Raw genomic sequence first — 17,523 nt, 5'->3', positions numbered from 1 at the left:
GGTAGAGACAGGCCGGAACAGAAGGCAGCTCACAAATCACATCATGTTTATGGGGCTAGGAGCGTGGCCACGGGGGAGCGTGCAGGCTGAAAGTCAGCCACCTAACACGAAGGAAACCTCGGTAGAGAATCCGTGCTTCAGCGACAACAGCCGCTACTGAGGGCGGAAGCATTTTGTTGTGTGCGTGCGTGAGAGCACTGAAAGGGATTCCAAACCTTTTCACGAGTGAAACTCAGGCCCCAGCAAAAGGCAGAACAACACTCCCCATGTGTTTGACTAAGCTAGCACAGCGGCCCTACTTTTGCATTGAAGTCTAATCAGTAGGGTTCTACTCGAACAAACAACAGTGTCCAGAAACAGGGTTTTAGCTTCCAATGACCTCTCTGTGGGAGGAAGAAGTTTCGGGTTTAGTTTGGGTGAGAGCCACAGGACTGGTTCCACTTCGGAAAATCGGGGTAGAGACAGGTCGGTACAGAAGGCAGCTCACAAATCACATCATGGTTATGGGGCTCGTAGCATTGCCCCGGGTTGTGCGTGGAGGCTGAAAGCCAGCCACCTAACTCGAAGGAAAAACTCGGTAGAGGATCTGTGCTTCATTGAAAACAGCCCCTCCTGAGGGTGGAAGCATTTTGTTGTGCGCATGCCTGAGAGCACTGCAAGGGAGTCCAAAGCTCTTTACGCGTGAGACTCAGGCCCCATCAAAGGCAAGACAAGACTCCCGGTGTGTTTCATTTAGCTAGCACAGTGGCCCTACTTTTGCATGGAAGTCTAATCGCTAGCATTCTAACTCGAAGAACCAACAGGGTACAGAAACAGTGTTTTAGCTTCCGACGACCTCTCTGTGGGAGGAAGCAGTTTAGGGTGTAGTGTGGGTGAGAGTCACGGGACTGGTGCCATTTCGTAAAATCGGGGTAGAGACAGGCCCGTACAAATGGCAGCTCACAAATCAAATCATGGTTATGGGGCTAGTAGCGTTGCCCCCGCGGAGTGCGCAGGCTGATATTCAGCCACCCATCTCGAAGGAAAAACTCGGTAGAGAATCTGTGCTTCATTGAAAACAGCCGCTCCTGAGGGTGGAATCCTTTAGTTGTGTGCGTGGGTGCGAGCACTGCAAGGGAGTACGAAGCTTTTTACGAGCGCGACTCAGGCCCCAGCCAAAGGCAGGACAAGACTCCCCATGGGTTTGTTTTAGCTAGCACTGCGGCCCTACTTTTGCATGGAAATCTAATCGCAAGCATTCCAACTGGAAGAAAGAACAGTGTACAGAAACAGTGTTTTAGCTTCCGAAGACCTCCCTGTGCGTGGAAGCCGTTTAGGGTGTAGTGTGGATGAGAGTCACGGGACTTGTTCCATTTTGTAAAATCGGGGTAGAGACAGGCCCGTACAAATGGCAGCTCACCAATCAAATCATGGTTATGGGGCTAGTAGCATTGCCCAGGGGGTGCGTGCAGCCTGAAAGCCAGCCACCTAACTCGAAGGAAAAACTCGGTACAGAATCCGTGCTTATTGAAAACAGCCGCTCCTGAGGGTGGAAGCATTTTGTTGTGTGCATGCCTGAGAGCACTGCAAGGGAGTCCAAAGCTCATTACGAGTGAGACTCAGGCCCCAGCAAAGGCAAGACAAGACTCCCGGTGTGTTTCATTTAGCTAGCACAGCGGCCCTACTTTTGCATAGAAGTCGAATCGCTAGAATTCTAACTCGAAGAAACAAGAGTGTACAGAAACACTGTTTTATCTTCCGACGACCTCTCTGTGGGAGGAAGCCGTTTAGGGTGTACTGTGGGTGAGAGCCTGGGGATGAGTTCCATTTCGTAAAATCGGGGTAGAGACAGGCCGGTACAGAAGGCAGCTCACAAATCACATCATGGTTATGGGGCTAGTAGCGGTGCCCCAGGGGAGCGTGCAGGCTGAAATTCAGCCACCTACCTCGAAGGAAAAACTCGCTAGAGAATCCGTGCTTCCGCAAAAACAGCCGCTCCGGAGGGTGGAAGCATTTTGTTGTGTGCATGCGTGAGAGCACTGCCAGGGAGTCTAAAGCTCTTACGAATGAGACTCAGGCCCCACCAAAAGGCAGGACAAGACTCCCGGTGTGTTTGACCTAGCATGCACTGCGGCCCTACTTTTGCATTGAAGTCTAATCGGTAGGGTTCTAACTCGAACAAACAACAGTGTACAGAAACAGGGTTTTAGCTTCCGACGACCTCTCTGTGGGAGGAAGCCGTTTAGGGTGTACTGTGTGTGAGAGCCTGGGGATGGGTTCCATTTCGTAAAATCGGGGTAGAGACAGGCCGGAACAGAAGGCAGCTCACAAATCACATCATGTTTATGGGGCTAGGAGCGTGGCCACGGGGGAGCGTGCAGGCTGAAAGTCAGCCACCTAACACGAAGGAAACCTCGGTAGAGAATCCGTGCTTCAGCGACAACAGCCGCTACTGAGGGCGGAAGCATTTTGTTGTGTGCGTGCGTGAGAGCACTGAAAGGGATTCCAAACCTTTTCACGAGTGAAACTCAGGCCCCAGCAAAAGGCAGAACAACACTCCCCATGTGTTTGACTAAGCTAGCACAGCGGCCCTACTTTTGCATTGAAGTCTAATCAGTAGGGTTCTACTCGAACAAACAACAGTGTCCAGAAACAGGGTTTTAGCTTCCAATGACCTCTCTGTGGGAGGAAGAAGTTTCGGGTTTAGTTTGGGTGAGAGCCACAGGACTGGTTCCACTTCGGAAAATCGGGGTAGAGACAGGTCGGTACAGAAGGCAGCTCACAAATCACATCATGGTTATGGGGCTAGTAGCATTGCCCCGGGTTGTGCGTGGAGGCTGAAAGCCAGCCACCTAACTCGAAGGAAAAACTCGGTAGAGGATCTGTGCTTCATTGAAAACAGCCCCTCCTGAGGGTGGAAGCATTTTGTTGTGCGCATGCCTGAGAGCACTGCAAGGGAGTCCAAAGCTCTTTACGCGTGAGACTCAGGCCCCATCAAAGGCAAGACAAGACTCCCGGTGTGTTTCATTTAGCTAGCACAGTGGCCCTACTTTTGCATGGAAGTCTAATCGCTAGCATTCTAACTCGAAGAACCAACAGGGTACAGAAACAGTGTTTTAGCTTCCGACGACCTCTCTGTGGGAGGAAGCAGTTTAGGGTGTAGTGTGGGTGAGAGTCACGGGACTGGTGCCATTTCGTAAAATCGGGGTAGAGACAGGCCCGTACAAATGGCAGCTCACAAATCAAATCATGGTTATGGGGCTAGGAGCGTTGCCCCCGCGGAGTGCGCAGGCTGATATTCAGCCACCCATCTCGAAGGAAAAACTCGGTAGAGAATCTGTGCTTCATTGAAAACAGCCGCTCCTGAGGGTGGAATCCTTTAGTTGTGTGCGTGGGTGCGAGCACTGCAAGGGAGTACGAAGCTTTTTACGAGTGCGACTCAGGACCCAGCCAAAGGCAGGACAAGACTCCCCATGTGTTTGTTTTAGCTAGCACTGCGGCCCTACTTTTGCATGGAAATCTAATCGCAAGCGTTCCAACTGGAAGAAAGAACAGTGTACAGAAACAGTGTTTTAGCTTCCGAAGACCTCCCTGTGCGTGGAAGCCGTTTAGGGTGTAGTGTGGATGAGAGTCACGGGACTTGTTCCATTTTGTAAAATCGGGGTAGAGACAGGCCCGTACAAATGGCAGCTCACCAATCAAATCATGGTTATGGGGCTAGTAGCATTGCCCAGGGGGTGCGTGCAGCCTGAAAGCCAGCCACCTAACTCGAAGGAAAAACTCGGTACAGAATCCGTGCTTATTGAAAACAGCCGCTCCTGAGGGTGGAAGCATTTTGTTGTGTGCATGCCTGAGAGCACTGCAAGGGAGTCCAAAGCTCATTACGAGTGAGACTCAGGCCCCAGCAAAGGCAAGACAAGACTCCCGGTGTGTTTCATTTAGCTAGCACAGCGGCCCTACTTTTGCATAGAAGTCGAATCGCTAGAATTCTAACTCGAAGAAACAAGAGTGTACAGAAACACTGTTTTATCTTCCGACGACCTCTCTGTGGGAGGAAGCCGTTTAGGGTGTACTGTGGGTGAGAGCCTGGGGATGAGTTCCATTTCGTAAAATCGGGGTAGAGACAGGCCGGTACAGAAGGCAGCTCACAAATCACATCATGGTTATGGGGCTAGTAGCGTTGCCCCAGGGGAGCGTGCAGGCTGAAATTCAGCCACCTACCTCGAAGGAAAAACTCGCTAGAGAATCCGTGCTTCAGCAAAAAGAGCCGCTCCGGAGGGTGGAAGCATTTTGTTGTGTGCGTGCGTGAGAGCACTGCCAGGGAGTCTAAAGCTCTTACGAATGAGACTCAGGCCCCACCAAAAGGCAGGACAAGACTCCCGGTGTGTTTGACCTAGCATGCACTGCGGCCCTACTTTTGCATTGAAGTCTAATCGGTAGGGTTCTAACTCGAAGAAACAACAGTGTACAGAAACAGGGTTTTAGCTTCCGACGACCTCTCTGTGGGAGGAAGCCGTTTAGGGTGTACTGTGTGTGAGAGCCTGGGGATGGGTTCCATTTCGTAAAATCGGGGTAGAGACAGGCCGGAACAGAAGGCAGCTCACAAATCACATCATGTTTATGGGGCTAGGAGCGTGGCCACGGGGGAGCGTGCAGGCTGAAAGTCAGCCACCTAACACGAAGGAAACCTCGGTAGAGAATCCGTGCTTCAGCGACAACAGCCGCTACTGAGGGCGGAAGCATTTTGTTGTGTGCGTGCGTGAGAGCACTGAAAGGGATTCCAAACCTTTTCACGAGTGAAACTCAGGCCCCAGCAAAAGGCAGAACAACACTCCCCATGTGTTTGACTAAGCTAGCACAGCGGCCCTACTTTTGCATTGAAGTCTAATCAGTAGGGTTCTACTCGAACAAACAACAGTGTCCAGAAACAGGGTTTTAGCTTCCAATGACCTCTCTGTGGGAGGAAGAAGTTTCGGGTTTAGTTTGGGTGAGAGCCACAGGACAGGTTCCACTTCGGAAAATCGGGGTAGAGACAGGTCGGTACAGAAGGCAGCTCACAAATCACATCATGGTTATGGGGCTAGTAGCATTGCCCCGGGTTGTGCGTGGAGGCTGAAAGCCAGCCACCTAACTCGAAGGAAAAACTCGGTAGAGGATCTGTGCTTCATTGAAAACAGCCCCTCCTGAGGGTGGAAGCATTTTGTTGTGCGCATGCCTGAGAGCACTGCAAGGGAGTCCAAAGCTCTTTACGCGTGAGACTCAGGCCCCATCAAAGGCAAGACAAGACTCCCGGTGTGTTTCATTTAGCTAGCACAGTGGCCCTACTTTTGCATGGAAGTCTAATCGCTAGCATTCTAACTCGAAGAACCAACAGGGTACAGAAACAGTGTTTTAGCTTCCGACGACCTCTCTGTGGGAGGAAGCAGTTTAGGGTGTAGTGTGGGTGAGAGTCACGGGACTGGTGCCATTTCGTAAAATCGGGGTAGAGACAGGCCCGTACAAATGGCAGCTCACAAATCAAATCATGGTTATGGGGCTAGTAGCGTTGCCCCCGCGGAGTGCGCAGGCTGATATTCAGCCACCCATCTCGAAGGAAAAACTCGGTAGAGAATCTGTGCTTCATTGAAAACAGCCGCTCCTGAGGGTGGAATCCTTTAGTTGTGTGCGTGGGTGCAAGCACTGCAAGGGAGTACGAAGCTTTTTACGAGCGCGACTCAGGCCCCAGCCAAAGGCAGGACAAGACTCCCCATGTGTTTGTTTTAGCTAGCACTGCGGCCCTACTTTTGCATGGAAATCTAATCGCAAGCGTTCCAACTGGAAGAAAGAACAGTGTACAGAAACAGTGTTTTAGCTTCCGAAGACCTCCCTGTGCGTGGAAGCCGTTTAGGGTGTAGTGTGGATGAGAGTCACGGGACTTGTTCCATTTTGTAAAATCGGGGTAGAGACAGGCCCGTACAAATGGCAGCTCACCAATCAAATCATGGTTATGGGGCTAGTAGCATTGCCCAGGGGGTGCGTGCAGCCTGAAAGCCAGCCACCTAACTCGAAGGAAAAACTCGGTACAGAATCCGTGCTTATTGAAAACAGCCGCTCCTGAGGGTGGAAGCATTTTGTTGTGTGCATGCCTGAGAGCACTGCAAGGGAGTCCAAAGCTCATTACGAGTGAGACTCAGGCCCCAGCAAAGGCAAGACAAGACTCCCGGTGTGTTTCATTTAGCTAGCACAGCGGCCCTACTTTTGCATAGAAGTCGAATCGCTAGAATTCTAACTCGAAGAAACAAGAGTGTACAGAAACACTGTTTTATCTTCCGACGACCTCTCTGTGGGAGGAAGCCGTTTAGGGTGTACTGTGGGTGAGAGCCTGGGGATGAGTTCCATTTCGTAAAATCGGGGTAGAGACAGGCCGGTACAGAAGGCAGCTCACAAATCACATCATGGTTATGGGGCTAGTAGCGTTGCCCCAGGGGAGCGTGCAGGCTGAAATTCAGCCACCTACCTCGAAGGAAAAACTCGCTAGAGAATCCGTGCTTCAGCAAAAACAGCCGCTCCGGAGGGTGGAAGCATTTTGTTGTGTGCGTGCGTGAGAGCACTGCCAGGGAGTCTAAAGCTCTTACGAATGAGACTCAGGCCCCACCAAAAGGCAGGACAAGACTCCCGGTGTGTTTGACCTAGCATGCACTGCGGCCCTACTTTTGCATTGAAGTCTAATCGGTAGGGTTCTAACTCGAAGAAACAACAGTGTACAGAAACAGGGTTTTAGCTTCCGACGACCTCTCTGTGGGAGGAAGCCGTTTAGGGTGTACTGTGTGTGAGAGCCTGGGGATGGGTTCCATTTCGTAAAATCGGGGTAGAGACAGGCCGGAACAGAAGGCAGCTCACAAATCACATCATGTTTATGGGGCTAGGAGCGTGGCCACGGGGGAGCGTGCAGGCTGAAAGTCAGCCACCTAACACGAAGGAAACCTCGGTAGAGAATCCGTGCTTCAGCGACAACAGCCGCTACTGAGGGCGGAAGCATTTTGTTGTGTGCGTGCGTGAGAGCACTGAAAGGGATTCCAAACCTTTTCACGAGTGAAACTCAGGCCCCAGCAAAAGGCAGAACAACACTCCCCATGTGTTTGACTAAGCTAGCACAGCGGCCCTACTTTTGCATTGAAGTCTAATCAGTAGGGTTCTACTCGAACAAACAACAGTGTCCAGAAACAGGGTTTTAGCTTCCAATGACCTCTCTGTGGGAGGAAGAAGTTTCGGGTTTAGTTTGGGTGAGAGCCACAGGACTGGTTCCACTTCGGAAAATCGGGGTAGAGACAGGTCGGTACAGAAGGCAGCTCACAAATCACATCATGGTTATGGGGCTAGTAGCATTGCCCCGGGTTGTGCGTGGAGGCTGAAAGCCAGCCACCTAACTCGAAGGAAAAACTCGGTAGAGGATCTGTGCTTCATTGAAAACAGCCCCTCCTGAGGGTGGAAGCATTTTGTTGTGCGCATGCCTGAGAGCACTGCAAGGGAGTCCAAAGCTCTTTACGCGTGAGACTCAGGCCCCATCAAAGGCAAGACAAGACTCCCGGTGTGTTTCATTTAGCTAGCACAGTGGCCCTACTTTTGCATGGAAGTCTAATCGCTAGCATTCTAACTCGAAGAACCAACAGGGTACAGAAACAGTGTTTTAGCTTCCGACGACCTCTCTGTGGGAGGAAGCAGTTTAGGGTGTAGTGTGGGTGAGAGTCACGGGACTGGTGCCATTTCGTAAAATCGGGGTAGAGACAGGCCCGTACAAATGGCAGCTCACAAATCAAATCATGGTTATGGGGCTAGTAGCGTTGCCCCCGCGGAGTGCGCAGGCTGATATTCAGCCACCCATCTCGAAGGAAAAACTCGGTAGAGAATCTGTGCTTCATTGAAAACAGCCGCTCCTGAGGGTGGAATCCTTTAGTTGTGTGCGTGGGTGCGAGCACTGCAAGGGAGTACGAAGCTTTTTACGAGTGCGACTCAGGACCCAGCCAAAGGCAGGACAAGACTCCCCATGTGTTTGTTTTAGCTAGCACTGCGGCCCTACTTTTGCATGGAAATCTAATCGCAAGCGTTCCAACTGGAAGAAAGAACAGTGTACAGAAACAGTGTTTTAGCTTCCGAAGACCTCCCTGTGCGTGGAAGCCGTTTAGGGTGTAGTGTGGATGAGAGTCACGGGACTTGTTCCATTTTGTAAAATCGGGGTAGAGACAGGCCCGTACAAATGGCAGCTCACCAATCAAATCATGGTTATGGGGCTAGTAGCATTGCCCAGGGGGTGCGTGCAGCCTGAAAGCCAGCCACCTAACTCGAAGGAAAAACTCGGTACAGAATCCGTGCTTATTGAAAACAGCCGCTCCTGAGGGTGGAAGCATTTTGTTGTGTGCATGCCTGAGAGCACTGCAAGGGAGTCCAAAGCTCATTACGAGTGAGACTCAGGCCCCAGCAAAGGCAAGACAAGACTCCCGGTGTGTTTCATTTAGCTAGCACAGCGGCCCTACTTTTGCATAGAAGTCGAATCGCTAGAATTCTAACTCGAAGAAACAAGAGTGTACAGAAACACTGTTTTATCTTCCGACGACCTCTCTGTGGGAGGAAGCCGTTTAGGGTGTACTGTGGGTGAGAGCCTGGGGATGAGTTCCATTTCGTAAAATCGGGGTAGAGACAGGCCGGTACAGAAGGCAGCTCACAAATCACATCATGGTTATGGGGCTAGTAGCGTTGCCCCAGGGGAGCGTGCAGGCTGAAATTCAGCCACCTACCTCGAAGGAAAAACTCGCTAGAGAATCCGTGCTTCAGCAAAAAGAGCCGCTCCGGAGGGTGGAAGCATTTTGTTGTGTGCGTGCGTGAGAGCACTGCCAGGGAGTCTAAAGCTCTTACGAATGAGACTCAGGCCCCACCAAAAGGCAGGATAAGACTCCCGGTGTGTTTGACCTAGCATGCACTGCGGCCCTACTTTTGCATTGAAGTCTAATCGGTAGGGTTCTAACTCGAACAAACAACAGTGTACAGAAACAGGGTTTTAGCTTCCGACGACCTCTCTGTGGGAGGAAGCCGTTTAGGGTGTACTGTGTGTGAGAGCCTGGGGATGGGTTCCATTTCGTAAAATCGGGGTAGAGACAGGCCGGAACAGAAGGCAGCTCACAAATCACATCATGTTTATGGGGCTAGGAGCGTGGCCACGGGGGAGCGTGCAGGCTGAAAGTCAGCCACCTAACACGAAGGAAACCTCGGTAGAGAATCCGTGCTTCAGCGACAACAGCCGCTACTGAGGGCGGAAGCATTTTGTTGTGTGCGTGCGTGAGAGCACTGAAAGGGATTCCAAACCTTTTCACGAGTGAAACTCAGGCCCCAGCAAAAGGCAGAACAACACTCCCCATGTGTTTGACTAAGCTAGCACAGCGGCCCTACTTTTGCATTGAAGTCTAATCAGTAGGGTTCTACTCGAACAAACAACAGTGTCCAGAAACAGGGTTTTAGCTTCCAATGACCTCTCTGTGGGAGGAAGAAGTTTAGGGTTTAGTTTGGGTGAGAGCCACAGGACTGGTTCCACTTCGGAAAATCGGGGTAGAGACAGGTCGGTACAGAAGGCAGCTCACAAATCACATCATGGTTATGGGGCTAGTAGCATTGCCCCGGGTTGTGCGTGGAGGCTGAAAGCCAGCCACCTAACTCGAAGGAAAAACTCGGTAGAGGATCTGTGCTTCATTGAAAACAGCCCCTCCTGAGGGTGGAAGCATTTTGTTGTGCGCATGCCTGAGAGCACTGCAAGGGAGTCCAAAGCTCTTTACGCGTGAGACTCAGGCCCCATCAAAGGCAAGGCAAGACTCCCGGTGTGTTTCATTTAGCTAGCACAGTGGCCCTACTTTTGCATGGAAGTCTAATCGCTAGCATTCTAACTCGAAGAACCAACAGGGTACAGAAACAGTGTTTTAGCTTCCGACGACCTCTCTGTGGGAGGAAGCAGTTTAGGGTGTAGTGTGGGTGAGAGTCACGGGACTGGTGCCATTTCGTAAAATCGGGGTAGAGACAGGCCCGTACAAATGGCAGCTCACAAATCAAATCATGGTTATGGGGCTAGTAGCGTTGCCCCCGCGGAGTGCGCAGGCTGATATTCAGCCACCCATCTCGAAGGAAAAACTCGGTAGAGAATCTGTGCTTCATTGAAAACAGCCGCTCCTGAGGGTGGAATCCTTTAGTTGTGTGCGTGGGTGCGAGCACTGCAAGGGAGTACGAAGCTTTTTACGAGCGCGACTCAGGCCCCAGCCAAAGGCAGGACAAGACTCCCCATGTGTTTGTTTTAGCTAGCACTGCGGCCCTACTTTTGCATGGAAATCTAATCGCAAGCGTTCCAACTGGAAGAAAGAACAGTGTACAGAAACAGTGTTTTAGCTTCCGAAGACCTCCCTGTGCGTGGAAGCCGTTTAGGGTGTAGTGTGGATGAGAGTCACGGGACTTGTTCCATTTTGTAAAATCGGGGTAGAGACAGGCCCGTACAAATGGCAGCTCACCAATCAAATCATGGTTATGGGGCTAGTAGCATTGCCCAGGGGGTGCGTGCAGCCTGAAAGCCAGCCACCTAACTCGAAGGAAAAACTCGGTACAGAATCCGTGCTTATTGAAAACAGCCGCTCCTGAGGGTGGAAGCATTTTGTTGTGTGCATGCCTGAGAGCACTGCAAGGGAGTCCAAAGCTCATTACGAGTGAGACTCAGGCCCCAGCAAAGGCAAGACAAGACTCCCGGTGTGTTTCATTTAGCTAGCACAGCGGCCCTACTTTTGCATAAAAGTCGAATCGCTAGAATTCTAACTCGAAGAAACAAGAGTGTACAGAAACACTGTTTTATCTTCCGACGACCTCTCTGTGGGAGGAAGCCGTTTAGGGTGTACTGTGGGTGAGAGCCTGGGGATGAGTTCCATTTCGTAAAATCGGGGTAGAGACAGGCCGGTACAGAAGGCAGCTCACAAATCACATCATGGTTATGGGGCTAGTAGCGTTGCCCCAGGGGAGCGTGCAGGCTGAAATTCAGCCACCTACCTCGAAGGAAAAACTCGCTAGAGAATCCGTGCTTCAGCAAAAAGAGCCGCTCCGGAGGGTGGAAGCATTTTGTTGTGTGCGTGCGTGAGAGCACTGCCAGGGAGTCTAAAGCTCTTACGAATGAGACTCAGGCCCCACCAAAAGGCAGGACAAGACTCCCGGTGTGTTTGACCTAGCATGCACTGCGGCCCTACTTTTGCATTGAAGTCTAATCGGTAGGGTTCTAACTCGAAGAAACAACAGTGTACAGAAACAGGGTTTTAGCTTCCGACGACCTCTCTGTGGGAGGAAGCCGTTTAGGGTGTACTGTGTGTGAGAGCCTGGGGATGGGTTCCATTTCGTAAAATCGGGGTAGAGACAGGCCGGAACAGAAGGCAGCTCACAAATCACATCATGTTTATGGGGCTAGGAGCGTGGCCACGGGGGAGCGTGCAGGCTGAAAGTCAGCCACCTAACACGAAGGAAACCTCGGTAGAGAATCCGTGCTTCAGCGACAACAGCCGCTACTGAGGGCGGAAGCATTTTGTTGTGTGCGTGCGTGAGAGCACTGAAAGGGATTCCAAACCTTTTCACGAGTGAAACTCAGGCCCCAGCAAAAGGCAGAACAACACTCCCCATGTGTTTGACTAAGCTAGCACAGCGGCCCTACTTTTGCATTGAAGTCTAATCAGTAGGGTTCTACTCGAACAAACAACAGTGTCCAGAAACAGGGTTTTAGCTTCCAATGACCTCTCTGTGGGAGGAAGAAGTTTCGGGTTTAGTTTGGGTGAGAGCCACAGGACTGGTTCCACTTCGGAAAATCGGGGTAGAGACAGGTCGGTACAGAAGGCAGCTCACAAATCACATCATGGTTATGGGGCTAGTAGCATTGCCCCGGGTTGTGCGTGGAGGCTGAAAGCCAGCCACCTAACTCGAAGGAAAAACTCGGTAGAGGATCTGTGCTTCATTGAAAACAGCCCCTCCTGAGGGTGGAAGCATTTTGTTGTGCGCATGCCTGAGAGCACTGCAAGGGAGTCCAAAGCTCTTTACGCGTGAGACTCAGGCCCCATCAAAGGCAAGACAAGACTCCCGGTGTGTTTCATTTAGCTAGCACAGTGGCCCTACTTTTGCATGGAAGTCTAATCGCTAGCATTCTAACTCGAAGACCCAACAGGGTACAGAAACAGTGTTTTAGCTTCCGACGACCTCTCTGTGGGAGGAAGCAGTTTAGGGTGTAGTGTGGGTGAGAGTCACGGGACTGGTGCCATTTCGTAAAATCGGGGTAGAGACAGGCCCGTACAAATGGCAGCTCACAAATCAAATCATGGTTATGGGGCTAGTAGCGTTGCCCCCGCGGAGTGCGCAGGCTGATATTCAGCCACCCATCTCGAAGGAAAAACTCGGTAGAGAATCTGTGCTTCATTGAAAACAGCCGCTCCTGAGGGTGGAATCCTTTAGTTGTGTGCGTGGGTGCGAGCACTGCAAGGGAGTACGAAGCTTTTTACGAGTGCGACTCAGGACCCAGCCAAAGGCAGGACAAGACTCCCCATGTGTTTGTTTTAGCTAGCACTGCGGCCCTACTTTTGCATGGAAATCTAATCGCAAGCGTTCCAACTGGAAGAAAGAACAGTGTACAGAAACAGTGTTTTAGCTTCCGAAGACCTCCCTGTGCGTGGAAGCCGTTTAGGGTGTAGTGTGGATGAGAGTCACGGGACTTGTTCCATTTTGTAAAATCGGGGTAGAGACAGGCCCGTACAAATGGCAGCTCACCAATCAAATCATGGTTATGGGGCTAGTAGCATTGCCCAGGGGGTGCGTGCAGCCTGAAAGCCAGCCACCTAACTCGAAGGAAAAACTCGGTACAGAATCCGTGCTTATTGAAAACAGCCGCTCCTGAGGGTGGAAGCATTTTGTTGTGTGCATGCCTGAGAGCACTGCAAGGGAGTCCAAAGCTCATTACGAGTGAGACTCAGGCCCCAGCAAAGGCAAGACAAGACTCCCGGTGTGTTTCATTTAGCTAGCACAGCGGCCCTACTTTTGCATAGAAGTCGAATCGCTAGAATTCTAACTCGAAGAAACAAGAGTGTACAGAAACACTGTTTTATCTTCCGACGACCTCTCTGTGGGAGGAAGCCGTTTAGGGTGTACTGTGGGTGAGAGCCTGGGGATGAGTTCCATTTCGTAAAATCGGGGTAGAGACAGGCCGGTACAGAAGGCAGCTCACAAATCACATCATGGTTATGGGGCTAGTAGCGTTGCCCCAGGGGAGCGTGCAGGCTGAAATTCAGCCACCTACCTCGAAGGAAAAACTCGCTAGAGAATCCGTGCTTCAGCAAAAAGAGCCGCTCCGGAGGGTGGAAGCATTTTGTTGTGTGCGTGCGTGAGAGCACTGCCAGGGAGTCTAAAGCTCTTACGAATGAGACTCAGGCCCCACCAAAAGGCAGGATAAGACTCCCGGTGTGTTTGACCTAGCATGCACTGCGGCCCTACTTTTGCATTGAAGTCTAATCGGTAGGGTTCTAACTCGAACAAACAACAGTGTACAGAAACAGGGTTTTAGCTTCCGACGACCTCTCTGTGGGAGGAAGCCGTTTAGGGTGTACTGTGTGTGAGAGCCTGGGGATGGGTTCCATTTCGTAAAATCGGGGTAGAGACAGGCCGGAACAGAAGGCAGCTCACAAATCACATCATGTTTATGGGGCTAGGAGCGTGGCCACGGGGGAGCGTGCAGGCTGAAAGTCAGCCACCTAACACGAAGGAAACCTCGGTAGAGAATCCGTGCTTCAGCGACAACAGCCGCTACTGAGGGCGGAAGCATTTTGTTGTGTGCGTGCGTGAGAGCACTGAAAGGGATTCCAAACCTTTTCACGAGTGAAACTCAGGCCCCAGCAAAAGGCAGAACAACACTCCCCATGTGTTTGACTAAGCTAGCACAGCGGCCCTACTTTTGCATTGAAGTCTAATCAGTAGGGTTCTACTCGAACAAACAACAGTGTCCAGAAACAGGGTTTTAGCTTCCAATGACCTCTCTGTGGGAGGAAGAAGTTTCGGGTTTAGTTTGGGTGAGAGCCACAGGACTGGTTCCACTTCGGAAAATCGGGGTAGAGACAGGTCGGTACAGAAGGCAGCTCACAAATCACATCATGGTTATGGGGCTAGTAGCATTGCCCCGGGTTGTGCGTGGAGGCTGAAAGCCAGCCACCTAACTCGAAGGAAAAACTCGGTAGAGGATCTGTGCTTCATTGAAAACAGCCCCTCCTGAGGGTGGAAGCATTTTGTTGTGCGCATGCCTGAGAGCACTGCAAGGGAGTCCAAAGCTCTTTACGCGTGAGACTCAGGCCCCATCAAAGGCAAGACAAGACTCCCGGTGTGTTTCATTTAGCTAGCACAGTGGCCCTACTTTTGCATGGAAGTCTAATCGCTAGCATTCTAACTCGAAGAACCAACAGGGTACAGAAACAGTGTTTTAGCTTCCGACGACCTCTCTGTGGGAGGAAGCAGTTTAGGGTGTAGTGTGGGTGAGAGTCACGGGACTGGTGCCATTTCGTAAAATCGGGGTAGAGACAGGCCCGTACAAATGGCAGCTCACAAATCAAATCATGGTTATGGGGCTAGTAGCGTTGCCCCCGCGGAGTGCGCAGGCTGATATTCAGCCACCCATCTCGAAGGAAAAACTCGGTAGAGAATCTGTGCTTCATTGAAAACAGCCGCTCCTGAGGGTGGAATCCTTTAGTTGTGTGCGTGGGTGCGAGCACTGCAAGGGAGTACGAAGCTTTTTACGAGCGCGACTCAGGCCCCAGCCAAAGGCAGGACAAGACTCCCCATGTGTTTGTTTTAGCTAGCACTGCGGCCCTACTTTTGCATGGAAATCTAATCGCAAGCGTTCCAACTGGAAGAAAGAACAGTGTACAGAAACAGTGTTTTAGCTTCCGAAGACCTCCCTGTGCGTGGAAGCCGTTTAGGGTGTAGTGTGGATGAGAGTCACGGGACTTGTTCCATTTTGTAAAATCGGGGTAGAGACAGGCCCGTACAAATGGCAGCTCACCAATCAAATCATGGTTATGGGGCTAGTAGCATTGCCCAGGGGGTGCGTGCAGCCTGAAAGCCAGCCACCTAACTCGAAGGAAAAACTCGGTACAGAATCCGTGCTTATTGAAAACAGCCGCTCCTGAGGGTGGAAGCATTTTGTTGTGTGCATGCCTGAGAGCACTGCAAGGGAGTCCAAAGCTCATTACGAGTGAGACTCAGGCCCCAGCAAAGGCAAGACAAGACTCCCGGTGTGTTTCATTTAGCTAGCACAGCGGCCCTACTTTTGCATAAAAGTCGAATCGCTAGAATTCTAACTCGAAGAAACAAGAGTGTACAGAAACACTGTTTTATCTTCCGACGACCTCTCTGTGGGAGGAAGCCGTTTAGGGTGTACTGTGGGTGAGAGCCTGGGGATGAGTTCCATTTCGTAAAATCGGGGTAGAGACAGGCCGGTACAGAAGGCAGCTCACAAATCACATCATGGTTATGGGGCTAGTAGCGTTGCCCCAGGGGAGCGTGCAGGCTGAAATTCAGCCACCTACCTCGAAGGAAAAACTCGCTAGAGAATCCGTGCTTCAGCAAAAAGAGCCGCTCCGGAGGGTGGAAGCATTTTGTTGTGTGCGTGCGTGAGAGCACTGCCAGGGAGTCTAAAGCTCTTACGAATGAGACTCAGGCCCCACCAAAAGGCAGGACAAGACTCCCGGTGTGTTTGACCTAGCATGCACTGCGGCCCTACTTTTGCATTGAAGTCTAATCGGTAGGGTTCTAACTCGAACAAACAACAGTGTACAGAAACAGGGTTTTAGCTTCCGACGACCTCTCTGTGGGAGGAAGCCGTTTAGGGTGTACTGTGTGTGAGAGCCTGGGGATGGGTTCCATTTCGTAAAATCGGGGTAGAGACAGGCCGGAACAGAAGGCAGCTCACAAATCACATCATGTTTATGGGGCTAGGAGCGTGGCCACGGGGGAGCGTGCAGGCTGAAAGTCAGCCACCTAACACGAAGGAAACCTCGGTAGAGAATCCGTGCTTCAGCGACAACAGCCGCTACTGAGGGCGGAAGCATTTTGTTGTGTGCGTGCGTGAGAGCACTGAAAGGGATTCCAAACCTTTTCACGAGTGAAACTCAGGCCCCAGCAAAAGGCAGAACAACACTCCCCATGTGTTTGACTAAGCTAGCACAGCGGCCCTACTTTTGCATTGAAGTCTAATCAGTAGGGTTCTACTCGAACAAACAACAGTGTCCAGAAACAGGGTTTTAGCTTCCAATGACCTCTCTGTGGGAGGAAGAAGTTTCGGGTTTAGTTTGGGTGAGAGCCACAGGACAGGTTCCACTTCGGAAAATCGGGGTAGAGACAGGTCGGTACAGAAGGCAGCTCACAAATCACATCATGGTTATGGGGCTAGTAGCATTGCCCCGGGTTGTGCGTGGAGGCTGAAAGCCAGCCACCTAACTCGAAGGAAAAACTCGGTAGAGGATCTGTGCTTCATTGAAAACAGCCCCTCCTGAGGGTGGAAGCATTTTGTTGTGCGCATGCCTGAGAGCACTGCAAGGGAGTCCAAAGCTCTTTACGCGTGAGACTCAGGCCCCATCAAAGGCAAGACAAGACTCCCGGTGTGTTTCATTTAGCTAGCACAGTGGCCCTACTTTTGCATGGAAGTCTAATCGCTAGCATTCTAACTCGAAGAACCAACAGGGTACAGAAACAGTGTTTTAGCTTCCGACGACCTCTCTGTGGGAGGAAGCAGTTTAGGGTGTAGTGTGGGTGAGAGTCACGGGACTGGTGCCATTTCGTAAAATCGGGGTAGAGACAGGCCCGTACAAATGGCAGCTCACAAATCAAATCATGGTTATGGGGCTAGTAGCGTTGCCCCCGCGGAGTGCGCAGGCTGATATTCAGCCACCCATCTCGAAGGAAAAACTCGGTAGAGAATCTGTGCTTCATTGAAAACAGCCGCTCCTGAGGGTGGAATCCTTTAGTTGTGTGCGTCGGTGCAAGCACTGCAAGGGAGTACGAAGCTTTTTACGAGCGCGACTCAGGCCCCAGCCAAAGGCAGGACAAGACTCCCCATGTGTTTGTTTTAGCTAGCACTGCGGCCCTACTTTTGCATGGAAATCTAATCGCAAGCGTTCCAACTGGAAGAAAGAACAGTGTACAGAAACAGTGTTTTAGCTTCCGAAGACCTCCCTGTGCGTGGAAGCCGTTTAGGGTGTAGTGTGGATGAGAGTCACGGGACTTGTTCCATTTTGTAAAATCGGGGTAGAGACAGGCCCGTACAAATGGCAGCTCACCAATCAAATCATGGTTATGGGGCTAGTAGCATTGCCCAGGGGGTGCGTGCAGCCTGAAAGCCAGCCACCTAACTCGAAGGAAAAACTCGGTACAGAATCCGTGCTTATTGAAAACAGCCGCTCCTGAGGGTGGAAGCATTTTGTTGTGTGCATGCCTGAGAGCACTGCAAGGGAGTCCAAAGCTCATTACGAGTGAGAC

The sequence above is a fragment of the Halichoerus grypus genome, chromosome X (assembly GCF_964656455.1).
Source record: "Halichoerus grypus chromosome X, mHalGry1.hap1.1, whole genome shotgun sequence".
Taxonomy (NCBI): Eukaryota; Metazoa; Chordata; class Mammalia; order Carnivora; family Phocidae; genus Halichoerus; species Halichoerus grypus.
This window is presented reverse-complemented; position numbering follows the sequence as displayed.